This window comes from Lithobates pipiens, unplaced genomic scaffold (assembly GCF_037356315.1).
Source record: "Lithobates pipiens isolate NorthernLeopardFrog02 unplaced genomic scaffold, aLitPip1_a1.2 Scaffold_22, whole genome shotgun sequence".
Taxonomy (NCBI): domain Eukaryota; kingdom Metazoa; phylum Chordata; class Amphibia; order Anura; family Ranidae; genus Lithobates; species Lithobates pipiens.
In genome coordinates, this window is record NW_027507784.1 from 105,474,663 (window position 1) to 105,501,991 (window position 27,329).

Consider the following 27,329-nt stretch of genomic DNA (forward strand, 5'->3'; position numbering starts at 1 on the left):
TTAATTGTTGCCCATGTGTAGCAATCACTAGCGATTACTAGCTGGGTGATCACAAGCAATAGATATTGTAGCCACATTTGTGTGTGTGCACTCAGCCTAGCAGTTCCTGTAAATGAATGCAGTTGTAAGCTCCTTGTTGCACCTTTTTCCATGTCAAAGCTCTCTAGCAAGCCTTAGGTAGCAGTTGTGAAAATGCAGTGTAAAAAAATTGGATTTTACCTTTAGGCCTCATGCACACTGGGCATTTGTCTGGCTCTTCTAAACGCTTTTATCCTGGCAGGAGAAAACAGCTTTAAAAAGAGCTTCAAAAGCTTTGGCGTTCATTAATTTCATTGGCTAGAATATGAATTTGTTCTGGTCATTGAAATGAGTAAATACTCCTAGTGATTGAGTGCCTTTAGGTGTGTTTGCAGTTTTTTTCTGCCAAAAGCACCTTTCTTGAAAGTGCAAATGATTATTTTTTTTCTGCCTCTAAAGACCTTTAAATGCCTATATGTGCACATAGGCTAACATAGAGGGGCATTTAGAGGCATAAAAAAAAGTTTTAAGCTGCAGTGTGCATGAGGCCATAGAAGCATGACATTCATTTTTGGATCCTATTGACAGTGCTGTCAAAAAAATATCAACTAATCTGGTGAAGAGTAGTGATGTAATTGTATTTGGACAGACTTCACTTTCCATCTATGACCATTGGACTTCTGAAGACAAAGTGGATTTTATATTAAGCTTTCAGAGCTGCTATCTGGGAATTGTCGGAGAGTGTTAGCATGAGAGAGGGAGCAGAAAAGAGCTTTCTCCAGCCTATATGTAGAGAAATTGTTAGATGGGATAGCATAATAAATGGCAAGGGACACTGAAGTAAAGGCAAAACCCAACTCTAAATCTACTCCCACCCCCATTCTAAGCCAAATATATCTAACACTGTAAAGAAAAGATCGCTATAGGGGGCGCATGCGCAAAAGCGTCCAAGATGGCCGCATAGACCGGGAGCTCCACGCCACCCTGGCCTAACGTCCGCCGCAACGACATTCTGAGCCCTCGTTTTCGCCGGTAAACGGTCACATCTGCTTGGGGAAACCTCAGGCTTCACACTAATGCCCGGTTCTCAGTCCCGTCGGGACCCCAAACCCGCGCTTTCTACAGCGTCAGCACTGTCAGGCCGATCCAAGATGGCCGCCGTTACCTCACAACACACAGCCTGCAATGAGGAATCCATAGAGGACCAGGATTACACAGTCAAGCACCTCTCTTCAGCTTCAAACGGCACAGTGAGTGAAATTCAACCCGGAGCCCCCTCCCCAGCATCCACGGACCCCCTCCTGAGACATACTGTGGGGGAATGTAACCCCTCCACACAGCATATGTTACCTCTCAGCTTTGCTCCATGGGACATAGTTCCCAGAGATTTGCCTTCACCCCCCACTGACTTTGCCTCCATGATGAATGCATTCTCCCAAATGCTGTCTAGAGGTTTATCTCAAACTGCCACACAGATCACAGCCTCCATCCATGCTGATCTGCAACAATTAGGAACCAGGATTAGGGGTGCACCGAATGGGTTTTTTGGTGCCGAAACCGATACCGAAAATGAAAAATACACTAGGCCGAAAACCGAAACCGATACCGAAACAGCACCGATACCGAAAATGACTGTTTTTAAAAAATATTTTCATACATCAGATGGTCAGAGACTGAGGACATATTACAGGAGATGGTCAGAGACTGCGGGCATGGTACAGGAGCTGGTCAGAGACTGCAGGCATGGTACAGGAGATGGTCAGAGACTGCAGGCATGGTACAGGAGATGGTCAGAGACTGCAGGCATGGTACAGGAGATGGTCAGAGACTGCAGACATGGTACAGGAGATGGTCAGAGACTGCAGACATGGTACAGGAGCTGGTCAGAGACTGCAGGCATGGTACAGGAGCTGGTCAGAGACTGCAGGCATGGTACAGGAGATGGTCAGAGACTGCAGGCATGGTACAGGAGATGGTCAGAGACTGCAGGCATGGTACAGGAGATGGTCAGAGACTGCAGGCATGGTACAGGAGATGGTCAGAGACTGCAGGCATGGTACAGGAGATGGTCAGACTGCAGACATGGTACAGGAGATGGTCAGAGACTGCAGGCATGATACAGGAGCTGGTCAGAGACTGCAGGCATGGTACAGGAGATGGTCAGAGACTGCAGGCATGGTACAGGAGATGGTCAGAGACTGCTGACATGGTACAGGAGATGGTCAGAGACTGCTGACATGGTACAGGAGATGGTCAGAGACTGCAGACATGGTACAGGAGATGGTCAGAGACTGCAGACATGGTACAGGAGCTGGTCAGAGACTGCAGACATGGTACAGGAGCTGGTCAGAGACTGCAGACATGGTACAGGAGCTGGTCAGAGACTGCAGACATGGTACAGGAGCTGGTCAGAGACTGCAGACATGGTACAGGAGCTGGTCAGAGACTGCAGGCATGGTACAGGAGCTGGTCAGAGACTGCAGGCATGGTACAGGAGCTGGTCAGAGACTGCAGGCATGGTACAGGAGATGGTCAGAGACTGCAGGCATGCTACAGGAGCTGGTCAGAGATTGCGGACATGCTACAGGAGATCAATGCAGCCCCACTGTGCCAGCAGCCTACCAGTGCCCGCCATGTAGCCTGCCTGTGCCTCACCAGTGCATATAAACATACACATATAAAAACGCGTGCACACACACACACACATATAAAACATACAACACACATATAACACATACATGCGCACATACACACACACAACACACATACATATAAACATGCACACACAACACACATACATATAAACATGCACACACAACATACATACATATAAACATGCACATACATACATACATACATACATATAAACATGCACATACATAAACATGCACACATATACATATATATATATATATATATATATATATATATATACATACATACATACATACATACAACACACAGGCATACAAACATATATAGACAGTCTTTTTTTAAAATTGGCAGCTGCAGCTCTTCATTAATCTCCATGCTGGGTACTGCACTCTAGGGGGAGGCAGAGAGCACAGCACACACTGCTAGACGCCTCTGCTTTGGTTTCACTTTCACAGTGAACATCGTGCCCAGCTCCTGCACAGCCGATTTACACATCGGCTGAGGAGACATATGCAGCCACCGCTGTGGAGAGGGGGACTTTAGAGCGAGACCCCACAGGCTGACTGCAGCATAGGTGAGGAGGGAGGGGAGCAGGAGAGCTAAAGATAGAAGGACACCCCCCCCGTGATGGGCGGCACCGGGGGCGGGGCCAAGCCCCGCAAGCCCCGCCCCATTTTCGGCACCAGTATCGGCGGAAATTCTCTTTCGGCTTTTTGCCGAAAGGGCCATTTTCGGCCGATATGTTTCGGCGGCCGAAATTTCGGTGCATCCCTAACCAGGATTGAAGCGATAGAGCTACAATCGGATCAGTCATGCCTACGCATTAACCAAAACACAGCCAGGATATAAGAACTACAGGATTCATTTAGAAGCAGCCACAGCTAAAATTGACGACCTCGAAAATAGGTCGAGGAGATATAATTTCCATGTCAGAGGCCTTCCTGAATCTATCAAGGACACTCATCTCGCTATCCAAGACCTCATTAAAAGTTTAATTCCCACAATTTCACAGGATCGTCTAGAATTAGACAGGGCTCACAGGGCTCTGCAACCTCTTCGCTCAGACGGACTTCCTAGAGACATTATAGTGAAACCACACTACTACTCAGTGAAAGAAGAAATAATGAGAGTTTCCAGAACCTCAGATTCTCTGACATTCCAGGGTCATTCCATACAAATTTTTACCGATTTATCACCATACACAGTCCAAAAACGACGAGCACTTAAACCACTACTTCAAGTTCTGACGAGCAAAGAAATCCCTTACAGGTGGGCCTTTCCTCTCCGCCTGAATTTTTCATATCACAATAAACCATACCACTTCTCGACGTTCCAAGATGGAGAACGACTTCTGCTTCAATTGGGATTGATCAACCAGGAACTTCCACAGACTTCTACACCGAAAGGAACCTCTTCATCCAAACGCCCCTCACCGACAAGCCCCTTGACGCAAATATGGCAGAAACAGATGCCCAAGAGATCGAGGGAATCTCCACCAACCTGAATATACACCTGAACTGTCCAATTTTTGTTGAAAAAATGACTTCCTTACGGTTTGTCCTCAGGGCCGAACCTTTACCCGGGCCGGGTTGATAATAGGTCCTGTTCTTCCTGGAAACATCTCCAGGTTTTTTCCCTCAGAAGAAATTATTTTTTCTCTTTTTTATTTTTGCTTCTAATGTCGAAAAATTTAAAAATATTTTTTCTTTTTGACATATACTTTTACTGTGGTGCCTGTATTATCCTCCTCTTCCTCTATAATTTTATTATTTATTTCTCTCTCCAACTGACCTTTTTGGCTTTATATTTGATGTTTTTTTTCTTATAATGGCTCTTTTTGCCATTAAGTCATGGTCACCCATTTCGTAGAGGTGGAGGAGGGCAGTTGCTCATTATTTATATATCCCCTATGCTTATTTTAGTCTGGGCTCAGATTATTTGTTTTAGTGCCTATGAGATAATCAACCTCTGCGGCGGGGTTGTCCAGGGTGGGTACAATGCACCCCCCTTTTTACTTCGATAGGAGAACTAAATCTCCTACCGGGGTTCGACTGCAGCGTCCCTTTAGGGCCGCTTTGGGTTTTTTCCCTTCCTATTTTATTTATTGTATACATTACTAATTTTTTTGTCTTGAATTGTTATTTTATATAATGCATATTCTGATGTACTTTTATTTTATTTCCTTTTTTTCTAGCTCTATTCTCTCTTTACCTTTTTCCTTCCCCCTTTCATCCTCTCTTTCTTACCCTTCCCAGTCTCCCCACATCCTCCTTCCTATCTCCCTTGTACAGGATCAGGGCCTGGTTGGATTCTCCTCGTTTTTTTCTCACAAGCATTTCTTCAGAAGAACAGGTGTCATCTCCTATCTGCCAGGGATCACTACAAAGACAGGTACTCCTTTTGCACATAGCATGAACTTTTCCATGCTCTTCCCATGATCACTACCTCACTGGTACAATCTAATCTCCGTATAATGTCCAATAATGTTCAAGGCCTTAATTCCCCAGTGAAAAGGCGTAAAATCATGCAACAATTTCATGCCCACAAAGCGGATGTTATTATGATGCAGGAGACGCACTTCCCCATTTCTTATAACCCCAATTTCCTACACAAAAACTTCTCTCAATTTTATCTGGCTAATGCATCTAATAAAACAAGAGGGGTTGCGATTTGCTTTGCCAACAAAGTTCATTTTCAACATTCCAAAACGATTAGAGATCCAGAAGGCCGCTACATCCTGGTCTCTGGGACACTTAATACAGTAACATACACGTTTGTTTCCTACTATGCTCCAAACTCCCGCCAGGACCATTTCTTTGAAAAGACTCTCACAACGCTGAAATCCCATCTTAAGGGAATTATTATTCTGGCGGGAGATTCGAACATTCCATTCGACCTCTCCTCAGACAGATCCAACCCTATGAAGCCAATGCCCAAAAGACCTCCTAAATGCAGTCTTCGGGTTGCACATTCCATCCAATCAGCAGGCCTGATAGACATATGGAGAGAAGTGAATCCCCGATCCAAAGACTACACTCACTTCTCTATCCCTCATAATACATTAACCAGAATAGACCATATCTTTATTCCTCCACAATTCATCTCTTTGGTTGAATCCTCCAAAATGTATGATTCCTCTCTTTCTGACCACTCCATCGTTTCATTAATTATTCGAGGGGGGGGGGAGATAATCGACCGTTCCAATGGCGGCTTAATGAGTCACTACTAAACAATCAAGCCCACTGTGCGGTATTAGACTCAGCCCTTTCGGACTACTTTACAGACAATAATACAGATTCAATTTCGCCAGGCTCTTTGTGGGCGGCACACAAGGCGGTCATGCGGGGTAAAATAATTCAACTCTCAGCCCGACTCAAAAAGGAACACTCCGCAGAGCTTATACGACTCAATGAAGAATTCCGAATACTTAGTAAAAGTCACAAACGACATCCCACCCCAGATAGCCTGGCTGAACTTGATAGGGCACGCATTGCACTTAATCTTTTACTCACTACCTCTGCGGAAAAACATCTGCGATGGACAGGAGCTCGCTTCTATTATCAAAAGGATAAAATAGGTGCCAAACTCGCGAGTAAATTGTGTTCTTGAACTCGTACCTTGGTCTTCCCCAAAATTAGACTAAGGGTACCCTTACACAAAATCCGGTAGAAATTTTGAAATCATTTCATGATTATTATGAAAACCTCTACACTAAGACAACTCATACACATTCCAAAGCTAGGAATCAGTTCCTCGATCACCTCGACCTACCTTACATACATCAAACTCATAAAGAACTAATGGATGAATCCTTCTCCCCTGCCGAAATACTTGACGTCATAAAAGCCCTTAAATCAGAATCAGCACCGGGCCCGACGGTTTCCCAGTCAGATATTATAAGACTTTTGGATCAAAATTAGCTCCCTACATGGCCCGGTTCTTTAATTCTCTCCGGGATGGAGCCCCCCTCCCGAATGATTCCAACACCGCATTTATCTCTGTTATTCCGAAACCTGGTAAAGATACTATATCACCCACACCCGACGCGTTTCCAGTTGCTGATAATTCAGAACCTTCATCAGGGGTGAACAAACTTGATGATATAGCAATCTAGTGAGGTGTAAGTTCGAGGATCAAAATGCCTGCCATTTAGAAAAATATAAGTATGTCTGAAGAGTACTTCAAATACTATCGAGATGTCAACCAAGTACAGGATGTCCTGCAAATTACTTCCAGATCAGTTAGACGGATTCTATGGCAAGGGGGGTTTTTGTTTCTATGTGAGACATTAATTGGAACAAACAATGGCTATCTGGATGTTTCAAGTCCACCTTCATGTGTGTGTCAAGCTGAATTAGCATGTATATGACTTGCACCCAGGGTTGCCTTGTCCCATTCCCAGGAAATAAGCCCAAAAGGAAAACTGAAAGCTGTAGTCCAACCACAAATTACAAACGGCAAAGCAGTCCTCTATGTGCAGCGTATGGATGGCACCAGTGGGACGGGGGCCCGGCACAAGAAGGCCTTCTGCTGTCTTTGGACTTGCAGAAGGCATTTGATTCTGTTTCATGGCCATATCTTTTTGAAATTCTCACCAAATGGGGTTTCGGGGCAAAATTTATGAACATTCTACAATCCCTATATTCAACCCCCTCTGCTCAAGTACGTCTATTAGGCCATCTTTCTCAACCATTAGATATCTGTAGATGTACTAGACAGGGTTGTCCCTTGTCACCGTTAATCTTTACTATAGCTATAGAAACTCTAGCCATCGCCATTAGAGCAGATATAAATATTAAAGGTGTTCGCTGTGGTTTAGAAGAGCATAAATGTGCTCTCTTTGCTGATGATATGCTTATATTTATGACCTCGCCCCTAATCTCCACCCCCAACTTACTTCATCTTCTCCGGGACTTCGGTACTATTTCAGGTCTCCAAGTTAATACTTCAAAGTCAGTTGCTCTCAATATTTCAGTTCCCTCATTAACCATCTCCCGACTTGCGCCCTTCTTTCCCTTCTCCTGGGCTACAGACAGGATTCCCTATCTGGGTGTTTCTCTCACCAAGTGTGTCAGTAATTTATACAATGCTAATTACCCACCCGCCTTCAGATCTTTAGAAGCAGATCTCACTAAATGGTCTAAAGAAGGATTGTCTTGGCTGGGTAGGCTCAATGCAGTCAAGATGAACTTATTTCCTCGAATTTTGTACTTATTTAGAGCCCTTCCCATACCTATTAAAAAGTCGACCCTCAACAAATTCCAATCAAAAGTGGTTGGATTTGTCTGGGGAAAACAGGGACACAGACTGGCGCGTGACATCCTGTTCCGCCGGACAACCCAAGGTGGCTTAGGACTTCCTAACCTCTTTTTATATTATCAAGCAGCACAACTAGCACAATTCTCAGCAATATATACTAAAACCAATAGTCCAGACTGGGTTTCTATTGAGAACCAGGCAGTACCTGACTACACATTAGATCATCTACTATGGAGACCAACAAAGCAAAGACCTGCCATATTGTACCCCACACTTTCTCAATCCCTAGCACTATGTGATAGACTATACAAAAACGAACACCTGATTTCCCCACTGAAACCTCTCGTACATTTATTCCATAATCCTGATTTCCCTCCTGGCCTGAACATCCAAGATTTTCAATGGTGGTTGAACAAGGGCCTTTTCAGAATTGGACATTTCATTACACCAAATGGACCCATTTCAATGGGACACTGCTACTCCAAACTAGAGATGCCCGATTCAGAACAATTGAGACTCTCACAGATTAAACGTTTTATACATTCTCTTGAACTTGACAAATCAAATAGTTACAAGGCTACGATTTACGAGCAATGGTGCTTAAAACAAGGTCTCCGCAAAGGAGGTATTTCCCTCATCTACTCGTCCCCGGCAGATAGGAATGATAAACCGACATATGCTCGTTCTTGGGAGGAAGACTTGGACATCCAACTAGATACGGAAATGTGGTTTCAAGTTTTTAGACGTTCATCTAAAGGTATTTTGAATATTTCCTTAATCGAAGCTAATGTCAAAATTCTAACGAAATGGTATTATGTTCCTGTGAGACTTTCTAAGATGTACCCAGAGATTTCACCGCTCTGTTTCAGAGGATGTGGTCATTTAGGTACGATGTTACATATATGGTGGACGTGTCCCCGCATATGAAACTTTTGGAATAAATTTCTACATCTAGTGAGGAAGGTCATGAAAGCCCCAATCCCACAAGACCCTTCATATATCCTTCTGAACCGCAGGTTACACAATACCCCTAAACATACTCAACAACTAATCTTTTTTATGTGCTTGGGAGCCAAGATCACTTTAGCAAAAGCTTGGAAAACTTCTAGGGTTTCCCTTGTGGCTGCCAGGCACAAAATCTCCTGGATTATGGTTCAGGAACAAATAGTAGCTAAATTACGGAATACCACTCAACAATTTGAATTGACATGGGATCCATGGGCCCAACACATCAAAGTACAATTATTTCCAGGACACCTACTGTCTTAAGATTTACATGGATGGAGCCATGACCCTGAACCCTGTACAACCCCCCCTTCCTTACCCTCCCTCTTCTTTCCTGAATCCACTTTCTACTTTCTTTTTTGCTTTTCTTTACACAGGATCTCTCATATTAAGTTATTGATCTGATGTTATCTTGTCCTAGTGTATTTACCCTCAGTTAACCTTTGTGGTTCTGACCGGAGTTTACTAGTTCTAAAGAGGTTATTTGGAATAGACTTGGGAATTCTAGAGTTTGACCATCCGCTTCTCTCCGAGGAGCACAAGTTCTTGGTGCTGTCCGGGGGTTTGGAGGGACGGAGGTGGGGGGTTCTTCGGCGGGAATTCCCCGAGCTATCCCACTTAACCTTATTAAGATTTAGGTAGCTTATTGCTTTTTCTCGTTGGTTCTAGACCATTGACAACATTTTTTACTTGGAGGTTGTACACCTAAAAGAAGTGCATCCTTACAGTCCAAGTCTTTCATGCCCTACAATAGTCTCAGATATAAATGTATAAGATACCTTGTATAACTTGTTTTTCTTTGATTGATGAATCCTGCTTTATTTATATTTTCTTTCTTTTATGTTATGTATTTGCTTTATACCTATTTTTGATGATACATGATGTATTTATCAAAGATTAAAATTCAATAAAAACGATTGAAAGAGAAAAGATCGCTATAATTACCTATTCAACAGCTGCTCCAGTCCGGTCCCAGGCTGAGCTGTCAGCAGTGGCTTCAGTGTGTAGGAGAGGCAACCGACAACAGAAGCGCCATAGTAAGTCTATATGTGACATCACTTCCAGTGACTTTCACTGGAGATTGGACTGGAGCAGCTGCAGAATAGATAAGTATAGCGATCTTTTCTTTACAGGGTTAGATAGATTAGTTAGGTTTTGCCTTTACTTCCACTTTAAGTATTTATATTTTTCTGAAATGTCTCAGCCCAGAGTGAAGCACTTGGCTATTTTACTAGGAGTTTTCAAGTATAATGCCTGCAATAAGCACATGCATTATAAACTTGCAATAGGGTTTGTGTAGATGGGCAAATGCTGCATGCTGTCAGGTGCAAATAACTTGCATCTGAGAAAAGCGTAGGATACTTTTGAATCATTCTTTGACCTCCTAAGGGCCGGTGTTCACAGGCTCTTTTTTCACATCAGAACTGCTTCTCCCATACAACACAATAAGGATGCAAAAACAGCTTAAGGGCCAGCTCACACCAGATGCAGTTCTGTGCGCTTTTTTCTGCACTAAAATGCATACACAGTGTTTTCCATGCATTCCAATGGCTCTAGTTCACACCAATGCAGTCAGTTTCAGGTCAGTTTCTGCACCGGAAACTGAATGGAACTGACTGCACTGGTGTGAACTAGGGCCATTGGAATACATGGAAAACACTGTGCATGCATTTTTAGGGCCAGTTCACACCCCAAAAATGCAATCCGGATACGTTCCAGATCAGTTTTTGCTTACAGTTCACACCACACGCAGTTCCAGTGCATTTCTGATACAATTTGCTAGGTTCCAGGACAGTTCTGTGCAAAAAAAAAATGCAACACGCTCTACTTTTTTTCTGGACTGGAAACTAACTGCACTGGTATGAACTAGAGAAAAAATGTGATGTACACACGACCGGACTTTTGCCAGCAAATGTCCGACGGAACGAATCCGCCGGACAATTCGATCGTATGTGGGCTTCATCAGACCTTTACTGTCTAAAAATCAGACGGATTTTAGATTTAGAACATTTCAAATCTTTCTGATGGACTCGAGTCAGGTCGAAAAAAATCAGTTCGTCTGTACTATTGGCTACGAACTTCCTTATTCTAGTCCGGTCGGACATTCAAATCCATCGGACTTTGGTGTGATTGTGTGTGGCCAAGTCCGTTCATTCGGAAAGTCCATCAGGAAGACCGTCGGACCTAGTCTGCCAGAAAGTCCGGTCGTGTGTACACGGCATTAGAATACATGGAAAACACTGCATGCATTTTTAGTACAGAAAAAAAAGCGCACATGACCGCATCTGGTGTGAGCTAGCACTGAAGCAGGTTGATGCAGCTTAGGAGGACACATGCAGGTTAAAAGAATCTGTCAATAACTGTCAAGGATCTCAGAAGGATCCAAAACTGATGTCAAACGCTGGAGGAGAAATAGGTGCACTCGCCCATAAACACAAGCTCAAGGTCTCTTGACATCAAACTGTTTTTAAATTCCTGTTGTGGCTTGCAGCTCTGACGCAACCAAAAGCCTGTTTACCCAGATGTTTGTCAAGTCTGACGGACTTAAAAAGATTGGGCAATTTTTTGGCATTTTGTCAAGGCACCCCTGAAGAAACCTCAAGCACCCCAGGGTGCCTAGGTACTCTCGTTGAAAAAGACTGCTATAGAGGAGAGAGTGCTGCAGATAAACAAGTGCAATATATGTAGGAGGATTTGTTTCTTCTCTGTGCATCACCTGATGCTAGTCACTTCACTGGGTATAAGTAAAGTTAAAAGCCACTTTAAGCATATCTAAGCCCTTATACACACGGTCAGACATTCCGGCAACCAAATCTGTTGGATTTTGTCCAACGGATTTTGTCCGAAACTGTTGCATACACACGGTCGGACAAAGTTGTCAGAAAATCCGATTGTACATAACGTGACGTGAAGTTTTTTCGTTAGGACGGGACTACGTTCAGGCTAGTAACCAATAGCTTTGGTCTAGGAATTTGATCTGAGAATAAGTGGCACTTTGTCCGTCGGAGTAGGCTACACATGATCGGAGTATGTCCGATCGGAGCATTTTGACGGAAAATTTTACCGGCAAGTTGGAAAAGTTGGTCCGTCGGATATTCCGACAGAAACAGTCCGATAGGACACATTCCGTCGGAATCTCCGACCGTGTGTACAAGGACTTAGAGGTCAGAGGTTAGGGTGCTGATATTTTTATCCACCAGTTGAAATTCCTGCATCAACCGAGCTAGGCTCCTGTGGCCAAAAACCAAAATACCAGTCTGTGCATAGCTTTTTTTCTTACTGCTTCAAGGAACTCTGAAATAATTCAGTTTTGCATAGGAACAAAGAGGTAGATGTGTGGATGGGAGCCAGGTAGACAGCATCATGTGGTGAATATGCTAGGGCAAGATTTTTCTTTATCAAAATGGGCTGGCCAATACAATAAAAATATTTGTGCTATGTATAGATTTTTATAGATTTTCATTATTTCAATAATAGTCTCCTTTAAATATTAACATATTTCCCACACATCCTGAACTACAAACATATGGCACGGCTAGGCCACACACCATCAAAGTAAATATATTTACTGAATTGGTACACCTCCCGTATTTCTGCTTTCCATTCTAGACTGAAACAATTGAAATAAACGGTCTTCTCCCTGTGATCTCTAATATATATTAACAGGTGCAGGGTTGTTCTTGAAATTTTCTAGTGTAAACAGTTTTTAATTCAACTAATGCAATATAATTATAGATGTGATGCAAACACGCGTTGCAATGATTCTGTGGCAAATAAAGATGATTTTTCACATTTATGGGGCTGCCTTTCCATTAAATAGCTCATGCGATGTTTCCAACACCTGACTGTAATGGTGTGCACTCAGGAGAATAAGCACTATTTAGAGTCTAAATGCCACCAGCTGTTCCAAAGATGTACAAATTAATTGGGCTCAGGACACGAAAAACATCCACTATTGCATACGCTGAATCTAATAATTTAGCAATTCCGAACAGATCCTAAAAAGATAATTAAGACGAGGAAGAAAATACATCACTGTAAATTGTACATGGCAATTGCGCAAATTGCTCTGCCAACCAACAAACATACTGGAATAGTAAGATAATGATGATGATGTTTTAACACATAGAAGAGTTAAGGCCGATCGCTGCTATGTTCTAAAGAGACTGGCAATCATGATCCAAGCGGTTATTAGTGAACACGTTTTCTACTAATGTCCTGTGTAAAGGTGGTTGTAAGGACACCCCAACTTTTACAGCAGATGTTCTGATCTAACCATTAGCAGAAGATTGATGCAGAATAAATGGAAAATCACCATACTGGCAAACAGTTATGGCTGCTTTAATTTAACCACTTCAATACAGGGCACTTTCGCACCTTCCTGCCCAGGCCAATTTTCAGCTTTCAGCGCGGACACTTTTTAAATGACAATTGCGCGGTCATGCTACACTGTACCCAAACTAAATTTTTATAATTTTGTTCCCACAAATAGAGCTTTCTTTTGGTGGTATTTGATCACCTCTGTTTTTATTTTTTGCTAAACTAATAAAAAAAGACCGAAAATTTGGAAAAAAAAGTTTTTCTTTGTTTTTGTTATAAAATCTATAACAGGAAGTTTTCTCCTTCACTGATGGGCACTGATAAGGTGGCACCAATGAGGTGGCAGTGATGGGCATTGATAGGCACTCATAGGTGGCACTGAAAGGCTGCACTGATGGGTACTTATGGGTGGCACTGACAGCACTGCTGGGCACTGATAGGCGGCACTGATGGGCATTAATGGCTGGCACTGAAAGATTTAACTAATAGGCATCACTGGTGGCACTGGCAGGCATTTTTCTTTGGCACTGATTGGCATTCGCCTGGTGGTCTAGGGTGGCATCCAAGGGGAGGCTGCACTGATAAACAATCAGCACACACCCCACCCCCCCAACAGGAGAGCAGCCGATCGGCTCTCCTCTACTCGTGTCTGTCAGACGCGAGTGAGGAAAAGCCGATCAACGGCTCTTCCTGTTTACAATGTGGTCAGCCATGACTGGACACGGCTGATCACGTGGTAAAGAGTCTCTTTCAGAAACTCTTTACCTAGATCATAGCTGTGGTGTGTCAGACTGGCACGCCGCAACAACGTTCGCCGCAATGAGCGCCCCTTGATATCCTGAAAAACGTCATATGACGTCCAGTTAGGATATCGCAAACCACTTTGCCGACGTCATTTTGTTATATGGTGGGCAGCAAGTGGTTAAAGAGCCCCTGTAGGTTTAGGCAAATCATTTACAGGAGGAGGAGGCTAGGAAAAATAGGCATGGTCATTCTTCTTCATTTATGAAGGCCTTAGTGGATTTTAAAAGGGTAATATTAAAGCGGTAATAACCCCAAAAGCAGACATTTATTATATTGCAGCTTACCAATTCTTAAGCCGGCCATACACAAGGCGAATTTCCAAACTAGTTTTATTTTTCGAAAATTGTAACCAAAGAATTTTCTTTCAAATTTCACACCATTTGCGGGCTGTAGCAACAGCTGATTTTCGTGCAGCCATCGAATTTGAGTGACAATGCATGTTGATAAATTTTGGGAAAACAAACAAATTTCTAATCAATTATGGGCGAATCGTGGGAGAAATATAATCGAAAAATAAATGCACATGAGCTGTGACCTGGAAGGAAAAGAAGATTCCCGGCCACGAAAATTCTTTCACCTCATGTAGAAAGAACAACATGAGGTGAAATTGAAGGGTTGGTTGGTCCAATTTAGAAATCAATGGTGGCATCATCGGATCACAAAACGCACAAAATTTCTGATTTTCAAAAGAAAATTTGTTCAGCATACGACCCATGTATGGCCTGCATTAGATGTGATGTCTGAACTAATTTTCTTTTTAAGGCGTTCTTAAGTCTATTTTCATCTGGTGATCCAGCCAGTAAATCTGTTGTTTTCAACAGGACAAGCTGTCCAGCAGAAGGTATCAGTTACAGAGATGAGACAAAGCATTTAACACTAGCAGGGGTGCTTAAAATGATCAGCTTTCATTTATTTATATAAAACCTTAATCCCAAAATGAGGGGTGATAAAACTGGAGTTAGCTGGAGTTTGGTTTCAACATATTAGTGTATTTAAATCTGCTAGTACATCTAACAATCCCCTCCGCTAGATTGACAATGCTGTTGTCCAAAGGTGGGGGCACTCTAATACAGAAGGTGTGTTACTGGCCAGATTAGCAGGTGAAATTAGAGGGAAAAGGCCTAAGAAATGAAAACTGATGCAGCCACCACATCTAAATGATTAGTAAGCTGCAATATATACATTTTTTTGGTTTTGGGTTTAATAACTCTTTATTAGGTAATGTATCTCTCAAGTCTACCAGTGTATAAAATAACATTAATGGCCAAGAACAGTGCTTGCCTTTACTTTCTCTGTGCCTGGAGTGGTCCTTGCACCCTAGGCCCAGAATGCCTTGACTTCTTTCTCATGATTAAGCCCACCTCCTCCAGGCACCAAGTCATGTCTGTATAGCATGTTATTTCCAATAAGCACTTTGGATGTGCCTTCTATTTACTGAATAAACCTTATAATTGAACCATTCATTCATGGACCTGTTTGCTGTATCATATCTGTTATTTAACTGGCAGATACTGGAATCTCAGCAGTCGGTAGAGGCTATGCCATTGTATGCCATTTAATAGCTGTATGCCGGGGAAAGGTGTTCAATACCAAAAAAAGGTATCGCTTTATTATTGACTAGAATACAAGATCCCCAGGCAAAATGAACTAAATGGAAGACAGGAATGGACTGGCCAGTCATGTTACAATATACACGAAAGTTGACCTGACAGGTTCAGTTTAATTGTATTTAAATAGTATTCAAGAATACTAGGCAAATAGCTAAACTCACAGTAGAAATATGGGAATCGATTTACCTTTCAAAAAATGTTATTTGGTTCAGCCATGCTTGTGATTCATAAAGCTTGCTCCATTGCATAGTCAGGCTGGTGGCAGCCAATATTCCCTAGACCAGTGATGGCGAACCTTGGCACTCCAGATGTTTTGGAACTACATTTCCCATGATGCTCATGCACTCTGCAGTGTAGTTGAGCATCATGGGAAATGTAGTTCCAAAACATCTGGGGTGCCAAGGTTCGCCATCACTGCACTAGACTATGGGAGAGCACTATCACTTTTGGTGTAGAGAGAGAAACCGTCTCAGACAGATTCTGCAAGTGTGTCTCACATGCATTATAAAAGTGGCCTGGCATGAGCCAAATTCAAGTAGAAGTTCAAGTCAGGTCTATGAATTTGGCCTATGCTTTACCACTTTTAGAATCCACCAAAGAAACTTTCACAAAATCACACAGTATCTCACAAAAGTGAGTACACCCCCCACGTTTTTGTAAATATTTTATTATATCTTTTCATGTGACAACACTGAAGAAATGACACTTTGCTACAATGTAAAGTATTGAGTGTACAGCTTGTATAACAGTGTAAATTTGCTGTCCCCTCAAAATAACAGCCAATAATGTCTAATCCGCTGACAACAAAAGTGAGTACACCCCTAAGTGAAATGTCCGAATTGGGCCCAAAGTGTCAATATTGTGTGTGGCCACCATTATTTTCCAGCACTGCCTTAACCCTCTTGGGCATGGAGTTCACCAGAACTTCACAGGTTGCCACTGGAGTCCTCTTCCAGTCCTCCATGACGACATCACAGGGCTGGTGGATGTTAGAGACCTTGCGCTCCTCCACCTTCCATTTGAGTTTGCCTCACAGATGTTCAATAGGGTTTAGGTATGGAGACATGCTTGGCCAGTCCATCACATTTACCCTCAGCTTCTGGCACTGGTCGTCTTGGAGGTGTGTTTGGGGTTGTTATGTTGAAATACTGCCCAGCGGCCCAGTCTCCGAAGAAGGGGGGGGATCATGCTCTGCTTTAGTATGTCACAGTACATGTTGGCATTCATGGTTCCCTCAATATACTGTAGCTCCCCAGTGCCAGCAGCACTCATGCAGCCACAGACCATGACACTCCCACCACCAAGCTTGACTGTAGGCAAGACACACTTGTCTTTGTACTCCTCACCTGGTCGCTGCCACACACGCTTGACACCATCTGAACCAAATACATTTATCTTGGTCTCATCAGACCACAGGACATGGTTCCAGTAATTCATGTCCTTAGCCTGCTTGTCTTCAGCAAACTGTTTGTGGGCTTTCTTGTGCATCATCTTTAGAAGAGGCTTCCTTCTGGGACAACAGCCATGCAGACACATTTGATGCAGCGTGCGCCGTATGGTCTGAGTACTGACAGGCTGACCCCCCCCACCCCTTCAACCTCTGCAACAATGCTGGCAGCACTCATACGTTTATTTCTCAAAGATATGACGCTGAGCACGTGCACTCAACTTCTTTGGTCGACCATGGCGAGGCCTGTTCTGAGTGGAACCTGTCCTGTTAAACCGCAGTTTGGTCTTGGCCACTGTGCTGTAGCTCATTTGCAGTGTCTTGGCAATCTTCTTATAACCTAGGCCATCTTTATGTAGATAAATGGTAGCTATTCTGGCAAAATAAATGGACAAATAAGAGTGCTGCAAACACTGTGAGGGTTAAACACTACCCACAACTCACAGATCAGTATAAATAAAATCAATAGTTGGTGTTGCGCTCCCAAAAAAAAACATTAAAAGCGAAATAAAGTGCAATTAATAGTAAAGTGCAATATATGCTGTGATTACTCCAAAATACATCAAAAATAAAAAATGTATAATAATTAATAGATTAATTCTATTAACAAGCACTTTAGAGTCAAAATAAAGTGCAAATGCAGGATGCAAAGAAAAATGCAACAGTGATGAGCAGGTGACTGTAATGAACAAAATGAAAAACTGTCCGATATCAGCAAGTGGATAGAAATCACATAAATCAAAGGCAGTCCATAGAAATGAAGGTGCAAAATAGTGCTGATGAATCGCAGAAAAGTCCTTCTGGATCCAAAGTGCAAGGTGCAAAGTGAAAGTGCTCTGCAGTAAACAATAGATGGCACTGTGACTTCAGTGGTTGTGGGTCTTCTGTGTAAATGACACCCTTAGGTGTACTAACTTCTTACCTTACTGCTGTAAGGTAAGCAGCATTCAAACTGAAAGAGTAAGAGGGGATTGGTCACTCAGGTGGGGGTGTTTCCTGCGTGTTCCTTCCTTCCAGGGTGTCCAGGTGTATACAGAGCTAAGTAGGTACTTCCTTTCATGTAAGGTCCGCTCAAATGCATCAAGAACCGGACATACAGTATATAGGAAAAATTTGGATAAAATACAGAGCCTCTATGGTGTAGTATGCTAAAACTGTTTATTTTCAGAAACAACAATAAAAATACTCACAATTTACATGAATTGCTGCACATTGTAAAAACGAGCGGCGAGCTTGGTACCTAAATGCCACTTCCGGTGTCCGTATGCCTGTGTCCTATGGGACCTTGCCCTTTGGATCCAGAAGAACTTTTCTGCGATTCATCAGCACTATTTTGCACCTTAATTTCTAAGGACGCCCTTTGATTTATGTGATTTCTATCCACTTGTTGATATTGGACAGTTTTTCATCTGATTCACTACAGTCACCTGCTCATCACTGTTGCATTTTTCTTTGCATCCTGCATCTGCACTTTATTTTGACTCTAAAGTGCTTGTTTATGTAATTAATCTTCTATTAGTAATTATTATAATTTTTTAATTTTTTTTATGTATTTTGGAGTCATCACAGCATATATTGCATTTTACTATTAATTGCACATTATTTTGCTTTTAATGTTTTTTTTTTGGGAGCGCAACACCAACTATTGATTTTATTTATACTCATCTTTATGAGCAACAATTATTTTTTCAGATTCTCAGAGAGTTGTTTGCTATGGGGTGCCATGTTGAACTTCCAGTGACCAGTATGACAGAGTGAGAGCGATAACACCAAATTTAACACACCTGCTCCCCGTTCACACCTGAGACCTTGTAACACGAGTCACATGACACCCGGGAGAGAAAATGGCTAATTGATCCCAATTTCGACATTTTCACTTAGGGGTATACTCACGTTTGTTGCCATCGGTTTAGATATCAATGGCTGTGTGTTGAGTTATTTTGAGGGGGCAGCAAATTTGCTGTACACTCACTACTTTACATTGTAGCAAAGTGTAATCTCTTCAGTGTTGTCACATGAAAAGATATAATAAAATATTTACAAAAATGTGAGGGGTGTACTCACTTTTGTGAGATACTGTGTATGTATGTATGTATATGTATATTATATATATGTATATTATATATATATATATATATATAAAAATTGTATGATATGTGCTTCGCCTGATTGAAAAACACTGTATTGTGTGGACAAATGTCAGCATTCAGTAATTATTCAATGCAACCCAATTCCATATTATGACAGTGAATTTAGCTATAATAATTGCGCAATGCCACAAATACATTCTTGGCCGGATTAAAATACACCCGGCTTGTTTACAAGGATATGGGAAGCATATCAAAGACAAACAGAGCGTACAATGCCAGATCTCGGGAACGTCTATCTGACATTATGTGGGTTTATCAGATGTAAAGGATAATAGCCTCATCCTCTCTGCAATCATTGTTAATACCAATCTCCAACATATGCCTATACCCATCCAATTTACTGCAAAATGTTATTCTGCAGCCCTGTCAGATGACTGCGCATCCATGGAGTAAGATTTATCAGCTCAGAAATGACAAAATCAGCTCTCTCAATATATATGGCAAATGGAAAGTTGCCTTTACCGCTCAATTCTTTTAAATTAAAAAATATTGCCTGCTCTGATAAAACAGCTTAAAATGACTACAAGTAAAGATGGAGGCTATTAAGTTTTATCGCGAGCACCTGAGGAACTGTTTGCATGCAATACAAAATGTTTCTTTATCCTCCTGAATTACTGACACTGGCAAATTAAAATGAAGTGCTTGCATATGGCAGGGACAATCTTCACATTTACAAATATCCCGGAATATCATTAAATCATAAAGGAGAAAGCTGTGGGTTATATATTATGAGTGTTGCCTAATGCATTCCCAGCTTTGTTATTTGTTAAAAATTTGTGTACCAGGGACAAAAATTGGCCATTTATTCAGCAGCAGCAGCTGGTTGGAACATTGTACATCACAGCCAAAAACGAGAGAGAAAAAGAAATGGGAAGACTCAATTAACCTTCCAAATGTCACTGAGGTGACTAGTCACATCTTGATGTTAAGACATATGACAACTATTTATGCACTGTATATTCCATGTGTATACATAAGGATGATGTAGGCATAATCATGCATTGGAAAATGGCACCATTATTTAAGGTAAATTAGACAATGGTCAAAACTCTAAAATGTAGCCTTTTTCACAGGCAAGCCCTGTTTGACCACCCAGGTGTTCTGTGCATCCCCGTGCAGGCAGTCCCATTCATTTCAGTTGTTATGTAGTTACTGCATGGACACAGCCACTGCTCCCAATATGACAGCCGTGTCAGTGCGGTTCACAGCCCCGAACCCACACCAACTGACATGAAAGACTGCCTGCACACAGATAACAGAACACCTGTCCAGACAAACATAGCCCTCCCACGGATGTACAATATAGTATGCTTGATAGTATGCTTGTGTGAAAAAGGCCTAAAACACAAATGTAACTTATGAAAAAAAAACAAAAAAACATTTTACTAGATATTGTGAGGGGTTAGCTTGGTAGCGGGTGTGTGTGACCCCCTGGATGGGTTCACAACACAAAGTCAGGCACAGCAGACAGCGGTGTAGGTTCAAAAAACAAAAGATCCGGTTTATTTCTGCTACATGCAGTGATACATAAACAGCCAAACAAAATAAAACAAGAAAATAAATCCTGGTCAGCTTGACCTCTAACTACACACGTAGACTCCCTGTCTAACAACTGGGTGCAGCCTTGTGCTGCCCCAGTCCCTGTCTCTATTGTAGGGGTTTGCCACACAGGCGTTAACTCACCGCACAGAACAGATCTCAGACTCCCCAGTCTATACACACAAAACTGGTTCCAGGATGGAGCATCTCCCTATGCATGCTGGGGTTTTTTGTAGAGGTCTTAATAAGCCCACTTACTACAGCTGGGCTCATTAACTCTTCCCCTCTAATTGTAAAAGTCTGCATACAGCCTGAATCTAGGACACACATATTTCCCATCCTGAATACAACCAGGTGATTTTACCTGCGTGCTGCCACAATATCCATTTAGAGAACATTCTGCAACAATGTGAATTCAGCTGTAAATACACCGGAGCTGCCTAACGCAACAAACCGTATCAAAAAAGGTGCATGCACCACTTGTAACATCTCAATGCATATAGCACAGTTGCACATTACCGCAATGCAACAGTGTGAATTTGGCTGGGTTCCCACTTGTGCGATCACAGACATCACATGTGATTTGCACTGCATTACTGGCCAGATCACATGCAATGTGTGTGCAATGCGAATTCAGCCATACAAACTGCATGGCTGAAATCGCATCGCATTCACACCAAAATGGTGCAGGACCCTTTTTTTGGTCTGCAATGGCATCTGATCACATGGATGTTCACACCTATGCAATCTGATTCCTGCCCTGTTTAAGAGTTCGCACTGCGATCCGATCTGGGGGTGTCATTAACTTTACACTGACACCAGCAGCGGTTCGCTGATGTCATTGTGAATCGCCGGTGATTCAGGTGCGATGTGGGAACCTGCACAGGAATCGCGCTGGTTCCTGCATTGCACCAGTATGAACCAAGCCTAAAGAGTCTAAGAAAAAATGTGTTCGAAAGCCCACAAAGGAAGGTAAATGTGCAGATATGAACGGATTGCACAGCAACAGGTCTAGTAGCTGGGTGTCCTCTAAACCTGTACGCTTGCCCAAGTATACATTATTACGTGAACGGAGCGGGAGGAGAAACGGTACCCAAACATCTGCATATGATGTTTTGATTTTTGAGGGAATAGAAATGATTTGACAAAGTATTCAAACTTGTCCTCTTCATCTTTCCTTTCCCTAATACAGTTGCTGGGTTATAAAAAAAAAAAAAAAAATTATATTTGCTTGGAAAATATACAGCATTTACCATATAAAAGAAATAATTTGCCACAATGGCAGCCCTGTAGCCAAAATATAATGACTTGGCAAGGAGGCAAACTTTTTAAGGGACAACTGTAAGTCAGACTCATGACAAAAAGTTTTTTTTTTTAATAGAATTTTTTTTCTTTTTTGGAAGAGTGATAAGAAAAGAGCTAATAATAAAAAAAAACAATTTCAAACGCTATCTGAATATTACTTAAAGGCATGCGGTAGACGTAGAAAACCTACAGAAAAGATAGGATTTTTGTACTCACTTTCTCTGATGTTCATTGATGGACACAGGATCTTTATCTTGACCTTAGAGTTATATCGCCACCTTCAGGAGAGGACTAGGCAGAACATGTAAAAATAGCAAAACTGCACAGTACCGCCCAGGGGGCGGTCCTACTGGCTATAACCCCTCACACTGCATCCAGCAGCTCAGTTTGTCAAAAAGCAGTAGAAACATAAATGGGAGAGGCGGCTACTGTGTCTGTCAATGAACTTCAGAGAAAAGGATTTTACGGTGAGTACAAAAATACTATTTTCTTTTTCGTTCATTGACGGACATAGGATCTTCATCTTGACGTCCCCAAGCAGTGTAAAAAAATGAGGGGTGGGAACAACAAGAAAATAAATCCACCCAAAACCCAACCAGAGCCCCTCAATGGAGGCGTTGCAACCTTAAACAGCCGCCTGCAAAATCTTGCGGCTGAAGCAAGCATCCGAAGATGCGCTCACATCAACCTTGTAAAATTTAGTGAAAGTGTGAACGGACGACCATGTCACTGCTTTACACAACTGAGGAATGGAAGCTTGATGTCGGAAAGCCCAGGAGACACCAATTGCTCTGGTCAAATGTGCCGTGACAGGAAAGAGGGGTGCCTACCCCCTTAAGGCATAAGGCTGAACTACGATCTGTCCGATCCACCGAGAAATGGTGGCCGACGAGACTGCCAGGCCCTTCTTCGGACCAGCCACTGACATTGAGTCCGACCTCCGAAAAGGAGCCGTAGCAGACAGATACACCTGCAGAGCCCGGACCACGTCCAAGGAATGCAAAGCAACTTCTTTGGGGTGAGACGGCTGAGGACATAAGGATGGAAGCCCAATGACCTCATTTAGATGAAAGGCCGAAACCACCTTTGGTAGAATTGAAGGCTGCAGGCACAGCACCACCTTATCCTTGTGGAGGACCAAGTAGGGAGACTTGCATGACAAGGCCGCCAACTCAAAAACCCTCCTGGAAGATGTAATCGCCACCAGAAAGACTACTTTCTAAAAGAGTTTCAATAAGGGGATCTCCCTAATGTTTTCAAATGGCAGTTTCTGGAGCACCAGATTCAAATCCCGCATAGGAAGCGGTGATCGAACTGGAGGGGCCACATGTCGAACCCCCTGAACAAACGTACTCACCAATGAATGAGTCGCCAAAATGTCGCTGAAAAAAGAAACAGCCAAAGCTGATACCTGCCCCCTACTGGTGCTTAAGGCAAGTTTCTGATCCACTCCTCGCTGCAAAAACAGCAGGATCCTGGAAACTGAATATGTACGTGGACCCCACCCCATCTCCTCACACATGGAGATGTAGGCCTTCCACGTACAATGATAAATCTTCTGAGAAGATGACTTCAATGCCCTCAGCATAGTGGAGATTACCAAATCCGACAGACCTCAGTCCCTTAGCAACTGGCTTTCAACAGCAATGCCGTTAAAGCCAGCGACTATAAAGCAGGATGAAGTATTGGACCTTTGCGACAGAAGGTCCTCTCACATCGGCAGCCGCCAAAGAACATCCATCACCTTCGTACTATGTTGGCGTACCAAGGATGCCGAGGCCAATCTGGTGCAATCAGAATCACCAGAATCCCCTTGGCCTCCACTCTGCGAAGCAGACGTGGTAAAAGTTTGAGTGGGGGGAGGCATAAATCAGCCGATAATGCCCCCATGGAGCCCCCAAAACATCTGCCCAGGGATCTTTTGACCTGGCCACAAACCTCTGTACCTTCCGATTGAGTCGAGAAGCCAGGAGATCCACATCTGGTGTGCCCCACCTTAGGCAAAGGAGCCGAAATACATACAGATGTAGCGACCATTCCCCTTGGTCCAACATCTGATGACATAGGTAGCCCGCTTGCCAGTTTTCTACACCCGGAATGTACACGGCCGACAGAGTCGCTCTGCCCACCGCAGGATGTGAGCGACCTCCAGTGCTGCAGCTCAGCTCCTTGTTCCTCCTTGATGGTTGACATAAGCCACCGCCGTGGCGTTGTCTGACTGGATCCTGACCGGATGCCCCTGCAGCCTCTGTGACCATGTGGAGAGGCACCGCCTGATCGCCCGAAGTTCCAGCACATTGATCGTCAGGCGGGATACTTCCATTGTCCAGCGACCTTGGGCCGACTGTACATCCCAAACTGCCCCCCAACCGGTCAGGCTGGCGTCTGTTGTGTTCACCGTCCAATGAAGAGGAAGGAACAATTCCCGGACCGAAGGGCCGGAGACCTCAGCCACCAGAGCAGGGAATCCCTTACTAGCTGGCTCACTCAAATTTGACAATCCAAAGATAACGGAGATTTGTCCCATTTGGACAGGATCTCCTTTTGCAAGACTCGGGTGTGGAATTGAGCGAATTGAGCATACGGTATTGCCTCGAAAGTGGCTACCATGAGACCCAGGACTTGCATGCAAAAACGCAACGACAACCACACGCGGGACACCAACAACTTCACCGCAGCTTGAAGCGTCTGCAGCTTGTCCGAAGGGAGAAAGACTCTCGCCTATGAGGAGTCCCGAAGCAAGCCCAAGTACTCCAGATGTTGAGTCGGCACCAACACCGACTTCTGGAGGTTCAATACCCAACCAAACTCCCAAAGAGTTTGCATGGTGATTGCCACATCCTCCCCTAATTCTGAGGTGGAAGCTGCTCTCAGAAGGAGGTCATCCAAGTAACCCACGATTGTGATCCCTCGCTGCCTTAGCAAAGCCAGAATTGGGGCTAGCACCTTGGTGAAGACCCTTGGTGCCGACGCAAGGCCAAAAGGGAGAGCTACAAATTGGTAGTGCTTGTCCCCGATCGCAAATCGCAGAAACCTCCGATGCCTGACGCATATGAGGACATGCAAGTATGCGTCCTTGATGTCCAGGGACGCCAGGAAATCCCCCTGATGGAGTGCAGCGACCACGGAGCGAACTGATTCCATCCTGAACCTTTGTACCTTCACAAAGCCTTGAGGGCCTTGAGATCCAGGATCGGACAGACCCCTTCCTTCTTTGGGACTACAAACAGATTGGGGTAGAATCCCTGAAACCTTCCTGGAGTCGAAACAGGCACTATCACCCCAGCAGCAGGTCCTGTACTGCCTCGAACAGGGCTTTCCAACGAGCTGAAAGAGGATGAAGGTTGGAGGGAAAAAACCTGTTTGCAGACAGCAAAGAAACTATCTTGTATCCTGATGAAACCAGTTCGCAAACCGACTGGCCGGAAAGTAGGGAGGTCCACTGAGCTGCAAACTCCCGAAGGCGCCCCCCCCCCCACCCGTGAGTCGGCCAGGGCAAACCTTCATGCGGCAACAGATTGGCTCGCAGGCTTGTTTGGCTTGCGAAACCAGGGATGCTTTTGTTCATCAGTGGGCACCTTGTCGGACTGGGAACGCTTACCTACCGACCCGGGCGGACGAAAAATCCACTTCTGAATGGAAAAGGAGGGCTCTTGCCTACGCCATGGCTCCTTACCTTTCCTGGACTGTGGGAGCAACGTACTCTTACCCCCAGTAACATTCTTAATAATGTCATCCAGCGATGCTCGAAACAGCCTCTCTCCCTGGAAGGGCAAATCCGCCAGTGCTTTCTTAGATGCCTGGTCCACCGACCAGCATTTTAGCCAAATCAGGCGACGTAGCACCACAGCGGATACTGAAGCTCTAGAGAGCAAGGGGGCCATATCTAAGGCTGCATCCCAGACATACTTAAGGCCCTGCACCAACTGGTCCCACAGTTCCACGCAGACCGGGGGAGCCTGTTGCTTCTCCAACTTGCGGTGCAACAATTTAGCCCATTCAGTAAGCGTCTGGGACACCAGGGCTGTGACCAACACTGGCCGCAATGCTAACCCCACCACCATAAACATGGACTGTCGGCAGGGTCCTTGAAATCAGGCGTCTATTACACCGGAATCGTGGTTACCTTATTTAACCTGGATACCGGGGGGTCAACAATCGGAGGAGATGTCCATTTCTTCAGGAAACTCTCCTCAAAGGGGTAACACCTAGATTAAAACTGCAAGAAGTGTGACATGCACTGGATCCACTGGGGGATTTAACAAGCATTTTATACCTGTGACAATAACCTAAAAATAAATGTAAACACACTACATCAGATAAGCTGATAATCTATGGCAAGATTTAAAAAAATTATGTTTACCAACAGTTCCCATCCAATCTGAATGCAAGAGAAATTTTACAAGATTGAGCAAAAGCTGATTGCAGGATCCAAATGGGCAAAGCTGTGAGAAACTGAGCCCAAAATACTAGCAGCTGTAATTGCGAGCAAAAGTGGTTCTACCAAATCTTAAACTATTTGGGCGAATGCTTAAGCAACCAACAAACGTTTGCATTTTTTCAAAATATACTTTTTGTATCAAATTAAAATATTTTCACTATTTTAAAATGTTTTTTTGCCATCTGTGTCCCTTTGGGGACTTTCTGCCCCATATCCAAAACAGGAAGTGGGAAGAAATCCCTGGAAAGTGATGGAATACCAGGGAGTCACCGGGGTCACCAAAACTAGTGTCCCCATTGGAAGATTTCCCTCTAAAAGTATTCTGATGTCAACCTGAAATGTGGGATTTTCTTCTACTTTCACTTTAGACAATAATCGTAAACTAGTACTTTTGCAAGCTAGCGTATTTATACCGCATTTAACAATACTGAACTAGTTAATTGCTCAGTATGACTTGGTTGCTCCTTTCTAGCCAGAGAACTGGTGACAGAGGGGGTGCAGTACCAGAAAAGCAGGTGTGGAGGAAGTACAGGTGTTCTTTGGCAGCCCCTATTTATTTAAAAAGGGACGTTTGGGTATTTTTTCTTTTAATCATACTTCCCTACAGTAGGTGGATGAAGGATCATTCCGAAGCTGCATCTGTCCCCTTCTGGCTCTAAGACTGAGAACCGAGCAATCAAAGACCACCGATCACTTGCTCTGTGAGCAGAGAGCTTGTGACTGTCAGTCACCGCCTCTTTGCTCTGCCCCCTGTGCTCACTGGAGCGCTGGGCTGT

At 43.6% G+C, this 27,329-nt stretch overlaps 1 protein-coding gene across 3 annotated transcripts in view; it reads right to left on the minus strand.

The window, feature by feature from the left end:
- ATF2 (activating transcription factor 2) overlaps window positions 1–27,329 on the minus strand; it is a 176,891-nt gene that overhangs the window by 18,288 nt on the left and 131,274 nt on the right. The gene's annotated exons all lie outside the window — the stretch shown is intronic.